Here is a 7,650-nt window from a genome sequence, read left to right as displayed (position 1 = left end):
CCAGGAGGCCCTTCCTCCAATCACCCTCTGCCTATTGAGCTACCCTAGAGTTATTAATGGGCATTTCCTGAACACTCACCATGGCTAAGTCCAGCTGCTCCAAGGCACTGAACATCAAGCACCTCCTCCTGGGCCCCCAAATCCCTTCCACCTTCCACCTTCCCATTTTCACAGATGCCCCTTCCCTGGTACTGCCCTTGCTCAGCTGCACAGAGGAGTTTTCATCCCCTATTCCTGCCTGTCACTGCCCAGCAGCCCTCTGGCACCATTCCTGAGGGTCACCCTGCCTTGCTCTCTTCCTGCCATGTTGGGAAAGACAGCTCTCATCCTTAAAGGTCAGGTGGGCCAAATAGGGGCAGAAGCCCATTCTATGTTTTCCTACAGCAGAGACTCACCTTCAGGGCCACCCAGAGGGGAGGCAAGTGGGGCAATTTGCCTCAGGCCCTGCAGGGGCCCCGTGAGAATACAGTATTGCCACTTTTTTTTTAATGGAAGGGGCCCCCAAAATTGCTTTACCCCAGGGAAACCCTGCTCATCTTGGATGCAGGCACCACTGGGCTTCTAGAAAACAAGCTGCCCCTGCACAAAGAGGATGAAAGCACCTGCCAAAGCCTGGGATTGAACCAGGGACCTTTAGATCTTCAGTCTAACGCTCTCCCAACTGAGCTACTTTGGCAGCTGTATACTAGTGTTTTGGCCTGTTGCTTCTCTGTCTGGGATGTTTTTGCAGCAGTTGCACACAAAAAGGACGTCATTGGGAGCGGCCCATGAAGACAAGATTCGCTTTTGCCTGCCTTGCTCAGCTTGACTTGCTGCCTCATCCCGTTCCTGCCCTAGTGCCCGGGTTGACCTGGTGGTGGAAGGGGACTGGGGGCCAGTGGCGCGGGGAGGAAGTTGAGCTGGACCCTGAGCTAGACTAGACCCTGGGGGTGAGAGTCTGGCCACCACCTCCCGCCCCCGTTGTCCTGGCTTCCCCCACTGGGCGTCAGTTCGGGAGGGAAGTGGGGCTTCTGCCTCCCCTCCCCGATTTTCACACCGCAGAGGAGTGCGAACAGGAAAACGAACGGCTGCTCCACACCCCCACCGGAGGAACCCGAATCCCTTAGCTGCTCCCCCTGCTCCCCCCCATGCTGTGCTACTGAGTGGAAGCGTCCTGTGCCCAGAACACAGAGGTCGATTAATCAAAACCCTCTTCTGCCAGCTCCGCACCTCCTGCTTCTTACACTGGGCCTGCAAGCGAGGGGGCGGCTGGCACAGCACCAAGAGTCTAACCTGTGAGGCAGGAGGCGGCTGACGCCCGCAGCCTGCTGGGAGCTCCCAGAAGTTATTAAGGGACAGAGACTCCTCAATGCCCTTAGTAACAAGGGTTTGGGGGTCACCGAGGCCAGTAAGGGGGTCACTATGTCGGCCCTATAACCCTGGGTGTCAGGTCACTGTGCAGCTTTGATCTAGAGCTCGGATCCTAACAACCAACCAGCAGCCCACAGCCTCCCCCTGGGTCTGCCCCACCTGGTTCCTCCTTACAGGCCGACCTTACCCCCCTTCAAGCCCCAGATTCTCCCCCTAAGCATCCTACTGCCGCTCAGAGCCACAGCCGTGGAGGTGCTGAAGGAGGGAGGGGTGACTCCAGGGTGGGGTTCTTCTCTAAAGATGGCTGGCAGAAAGGTGGTGCTCTGCTCTGTCAGCGACCTGCCCAGCTGCCTCGCTGCCAGGGGATGCAGACGTTTCTGTAAGGCCATTAAATGGGGTATTTGGCTTCTGAGTGAATGTGAGGAATGTACAATCCTGAGAGGGAATTTCCACCTGTTTCTTTAGGGCCCCAGTGGCCTAATGGACAAGGCATTGGTTTCATAAGACAGAGATTGTGGGTTCAAGTCCCATCTGGGGTAAAAAATTCCTTTCTTCTTGTATATTGCAAAGAAACATGGTGTTATTTTCACCAAGGAAGCTGGGAGACATTTGAACACAAAGTACTGGAGCTTGGGAGCAATCCCCCAGAAACAGCATCTTCCACTTGACAAATGCTTTCTAGACCCATCAGTAGCAAACACTTAATACTAGTGTTTGTCTGAGAATAGAAGGAAGGGGAGTGTTTACTCCGACACCTCAGTGAGTGAAACAGACAGAAAGAGCAAGGCCGTCCTGAAAGAGAATGGATCTGTCTGGAGACAAAGCAGAACCTGAGAATGAGCAACAGTGTGAAAAGAAGAACTTTAAATGTGTGTTAGGTGTTAGTTAGGTTGGTCTGACAAATTTCAAGAAAATACCAATGCTCGTAGACTGATGCGGACAGTGGCTGCTTCTGATCTTTTACTGAGAATTCATTGAGAAATATTTTCCTTAACTATGTTATGGAATATTGGGTGGGCTATGAAGGCACCATTCCTCCTGCTTTTGAGACAACACGGCTACATGGCATGCAGCCAATGCTCACCTTCCAGTCAACTGCTAGAGAAGACAACACAGACAGGGATGGCATCAGGGCAGACTGGAGCTCCACAGAGATGGTGGGACCAGGTCTCATCAATGGGGAGGTGGCCACCCCAGCATGCACAAGGCTGAGCCAGTAAGTGCGGCGTGTGCTCCACGGTGCCCCTACTCCCTGCATGTGGTGGTGGAGGGCAGTTACTGAGTTCGGTTGGTTTGGGAAATTTAGTGCTTGGCTACACTTGCAGAGGTAGAGCGCTGGGAGTTAAACCACAGCAGGGAAACCGCTGCCGTGTGTTCACACTGACAGCTGCAAGCGCACTGGAGTGGCCACATTAGCGGCTCTGGCAATGCCACAGAGAGCAGTGCACTGTGGTAGCTATCCCAGTGTGCAAGTGGCTGCAACGTGCTTTTCAAATGGGGGACGGGGGTGGAGTGTGACAGGGAGTGTGTTGTGTGTACGTGGGGGGAGTGACAGTGTGTTTGGGGGGGCTGAGAGTCTGTCAGCATGCTGTCTTGTTTGTTCGGACAGCCGCAGACCCCACCTCCTCATACACACTCACAACAGCAGCACTCCACACTAATGGTTGCTTTGTCCCAGAGCAGATAAGCAGCCGGCTGTCAGAAACGGAGCTCAAAGGGGATATCCGCATGCCTGCAGCCGATTTCAAAACAATGACCAGAGTGGGCACTTGACTTCAGGGGATTATAGGACATTTCCTGAGGCCAAACACAGTGCAGTGATGCAACACGTCATCCACACTGATGCCCGGGTATTTCAGCAGGGCTCAGCAAGCTTTATGCTTCTCATGGAGGTGGATTACCAGGAGCGCTCCACCTACAGAGCCCAGGTGCTCCATGTGCCTTGCGAGTGTGGACACCTCAGGAGTTAGGGCACCCGGGGCTGCTTTAATGGGCTCTAACTTGCAAGTGTAGCCAAGCCCCTAGACTATGTCACTTGTGTGACTTACTTGTGCTATTGTAATAAATACAATAGACGTGCAATGGTCAGAAATTGCACCAGCATAGAAGTATATTAAAGGGAAACCCTAAGGAAATTAAGAGTTTAAATTATCCTCCACATGTCCCACATCCCACTAAAATGAATCCAACCCACAGGGCACGTGGGCAGAAGTATCGGTGTCAGGATGCTACATTGTTAGCGCAGTAAATGAAGCTGCAAAATAAATGATGTTTAAATGACCTCACTCTATTTTTTACAATTCGGTATTAAGAGGTAATAGATACAGATGGACACCAGGCAGGGTTGATTGGAGGACGAAGCCTTTATGCTTCCATCTCCCACCACTGTCAAGTTTTAGCCAATTAGGACAAGTCAGCAAATAAGAACAAGCTCAGGTCTCAGTAACTGCTGCAGGGAGCAAAGTCCTACAGGGAGCAGTTTCTGGCACTACACCTGAGCAGCTCTGCTCCCCGGCTCTTCTCAGGCTCCTGCTCTCTCCTTAGCTCTGCCCCACTCTGGCCCAGGCAGTTCCAGCTCCCACGGAGGATGGGACCCCCTGGCCGGGTGACTCCCTCATTACACTGCCTGGCCTGTCAGTGCAGCTAACTTGGAGCTTTGGCCTCTCCCCGTTGCCCCTGGGGACTGTCAGTCTAAGGGGCCTGATTTCCCATTGGCCCTTCCCCCTTCTATTGGGACTAGGAACTAGACAACCAAAACCCCCACTAAGCTTTAGTAAGGGGCCAACAGTCCCTTACACAAGCCAGCCCCGTAAGGGTCACTGATGGCCTGAGAAGGCAGCAGGAGCTGGTCCCATGGTGTAATGGGCAGCCCTTAGGACTCTGAGTCCTGCAATCTGAGTTCAAATCTCAGTGGGACCTTGTGGTAAAGCCCTGGAGCTCACACTGCTCCACTTCCCTGTCTCCAGCTCTGCAAGAGCACTTTTTTTCCCCTCCTGCTGGATGGCTCAGGGCTCTAGAACTGACACCTGAGGGTTGGGATTCTCACGGCTTCACCTGGTGCCCTCAAGTCTGGCACTTGCCACTGTGCTTGAAGGAAGCAGGGCTGGGCAGGTGGGAGCCCAGCACCTCTCCTCGTCTGTAATTGGCAAGCCACAGAACCAGTTTCTCCTCCCTTGGTTTTCACAGCTCAGCTGCTGGAACAGGGCCCCATCCTCCCTGATTGATCTAACCTCGTTATCTCTAGCCTGCTTCTTGCTTGCTTATATATATATACCTGCCCCTGGAAATTTCCACTGCTTGCATCCGAAGAAGTGGGTATTCACCCACGAAAGCTCATGCTGCAAAACATCTGTTAGTCTATAAGGTGCCACAGGATTCTTTGCTGCTTCTACAGAACCAGACTAACACGGCTACCCCTCTGATACATGATATTTTCTGTCTTATTCTCTATCCCTTTCTTAATGATTCCCAAGATTCTCTTTGCTTTTTTGCCCGTCGTTGCACACTGAGTGGATGTTTTCAGAGAACTATCCGCAGTGACTCCAAAATCCCTCACTTGAGTGGCAACAACTATTTTTGGCCTCGTCATTTTATATGTATAGTTGGGATTATGTTTTCCAATGTGCATCACTTTGCATTTATCAACAAATCTGTCATTTTGTTGCCCTTTCACCCAGTTTTGTGAGCTCTTTTTGTAACTCTTCACAGGCTGCTTTGGACTTAACTTTCCTGAGTAGTTTTGGATCATCTGCAAATTTAGCCACCTCGCTGTTTACCCCTTTTTCCAGATCATTTATGAATATGTTGAATATCACTTGTCCCAGACCCCCTGGGGGGCACCACTATTGACCTCTCTGCATTTTGAAAACTGATCATTTATTCCTACCTTGTAATCAGTTATTTACCCATGAGAGGACCTTCCCTCTCATCCCATTAGAGTGTAATAGAGCAGAATAGGGCTTCCTTGGGTGTGGGTGTGAACTGACAATATATCAGGGGGTTGTGCACATTTATTGTCCTGGTGAAAAAGTGTGTCTGATACTCAGTCTTTGCTGCTCCTGCCAGCTGTGACTGCTGAGGACATTTTCCTTCTCTGCTCCAGGGTCTCTCCTCTGCCAGATTCTCAAAAAGTCAGGCCCCCTGCAGACTATGGCAGAGCAGTTTGGTAATAGGCTGCAGGACTCACCATGTAAGAATGTAGCTGCTGTAGCACCTTGACTGTCCATGGGCCAAATCTTGCAGCCCTGGATAACCTCCCACTGATGGCGATGGGAATTGAGCCTTTGTAACTAGCTGCTGGTACCTGAGGTCTCAGCTATGGATTAAACTGGTGGCAAACACAGCTTCAGCCAAAGAAGAGAAGGATGTAAGTGACAGAGCAAAGCTGGCCATCTGGGGAGCTGCTGCAGTCCCATCACCACAGCTGGAAGGGAGAAGAGGAAAAACTCCCTAAAGTGCTGGGAGCAGCCCTGAGAAAAGGAAGTTTGTCAGTGAGATCAGTAGCAATAACTATGAAATGAAGGAGTGCTTTGTCCTCTGTGCCGACATGGCTGAATTGTGTTACTTTACTGTGAGAATAAGCTTTAAAATATCCTGCTCTAATTTCAGGATGGGTCTGTAACCATAATCAGTCTCTGTGGGAAGTGGCCTCTGGATAGTGATCTTTGGGAAGAGCTGGCTGAAGAGCCTTCCTACTCACCAGGAGATCCTGCTAGTTCTTCCTTGCTGAACCTAGTTTGTCTGTCAGGCTCCTTTCTTTTATTTCTTCTAATGAAAAGAAAAGACCTCACTGCACAATCCTTGTTCAAGATACAGAGACCCTTCCTTGCAGCTAAGTCTTGGAAAGTGTTAAGTGGTAAATCTGGAGCTGATGGAAAGGTTACCATGACTCAGAGTTGAGCTGAAGCTGCTGTGACTGAAACACAGAGCACTAATCAGTATCTGATCACAGCAGCTGGTGGTAGAAGCGCATGTTAGAAGCCCTCTGTCAGCTCAGCTGTGGCTTTCTGTGCATTGAGCCAGCCTGCTCAAGGTCTGCAAGTCTTGAGGGAAATGGGGCACATTTTTACTTTGGAATTTGAAGGTGTAGTCCTGGACCATCAAGTGGAGAGGTTGCAAAGGGCCTGCTGGGGAAGGCACCATGGCTTAGTAGGCTAAAGCACCTGTCTAGTAAACAGGAGATCCTGGGTTCAACTCCCAGTGGTGCCTTGTTCTATAGCTTTTGTCTCCTCTGCTCACATTTTCCTTTGTCTTCCTAGGAAACAGAAGAGACCTCCCTTGACAATCCAAGTAATTGCTTGCGAAGGAAAAGGCTTCTTTCCAACGGAGCATTGGAGAGAATCAAATCCTCAGTCTGGTGTTGATGAAAAGGTTATTGGCATTGGCAAGGAGGTTGCTCCGGCTGCAATTTGCTGTGACAGGAGAGCCTGTGTCATGCGCCCATGCGATTCGCTGGGGATATCTGTGCACAGAGCCCCTTCCAGAGGGTTCTCTGCAGGGCTTGCAGGAAATGGAGAATGACTATCCTTTCACTTTTCATGTTATTGTTGATGAAAAATGGAGCAGTTCGGGGAGAAGTCCCAGACCGTGGCACCATGGCAGAGCTTGCCAGGAGAGCTGCTGGATAAAGAGCAGATTCAGGATCCAGCATCCAGTGCTGCCTTGCTGAACGTGCCTCCTCTTGTCCCCTTTTGGTCAATCTTTTTTGTTAACGGAGAAGCCCGACTCTGGCTAGCTATACAAATGCTTGCAAAAGAAACGGGTCTTTTTGCTGACAACTGTCAAAAGGAGGCTTATGGATAAACATGGAAACAAGGTCAAGGTCACTGTAACTCATCTTGCATGTGCAGCTGTTGAAGCTACAAGGCAGAGCACTAAGCACAGTATTACCACGGCTGGTCACAGCAGGGTCTCTGTGTGGGGGGATCCGCGGGGTACAATCCCAAAGTGTGGAACTGCTCTGTCCTCTTATCTCTCCAGCCTGGGCTGTGTCTTACAATGCTGCACTAGTGACAAGCAGCAAAACCCCCTTCATGTGCTGTGATCACTCAGCCAACAACATGCAGCAATGCACCCAACTAAGTTGCATGAATGCTCTATAAGCCACTCCTCAATTATACATAGAGAGACACCATCATATCTCCCCAGCCCTCAGCCTTGCACCTCAGAAATATACCATCTTACACTGCTCAAAACCTCTTGAAAAGTGCAAGCTCATTAATTAATTCACCGCTTCCTCAAAAAGAAAGTGAACATGCACCAGCCTTTTTAATCTGAGCAGCTTTCCCAAGCACTTTGGAC

The 7,650-nt window shown here is 50.6% G+C and overlaps 2 non-coding genes across 2 annotated transcripts; one reads left to right on the top strand and one right to left on the bottom strand.

Annotated features, from left to right (window-relative positions):
* Positions 1–603: 603 nt before the first annotated feature.
* Positions 604–676, bottom strand: TRNAF-GAA. The gene has a single exon. It is a non-coding gene; the product is annotated as a tRNA-Phe (tRNA).
* Positions 677–6,484: 5,808 nt separating this feature from the next.
* On the top strand, positions 6,485–6,558 carry TRNAT-AGU. The gene has a single exon. It is a non-coding gene; the product is annotated as a tRNA-Thr (tRNA).
* Positions 6,559–7,650: the final 1,092 nt, after the last annotated feature.

This window comes from Mauremys reevesii, linkage group 23 (genome assembly GCF_016161935.1).
Source record: "Mauremys reevesii isolate NIE-2019 linkage group 23, ASM1616193v1, whole genome shotgun sequence".
In the NCBI taxonomy this organism is placed as follows: domain Eukaryota; kingdom Metazoa; phylum Chordata; order Testudines; family Geoemydidae; genus Mauremys; species Mauremys reevesii.
The sequence above is the reverse complement of the archived record's forward strand: the minus strand, read 5'-3'. Positions and strand labels throughout refer to the sequence as shown.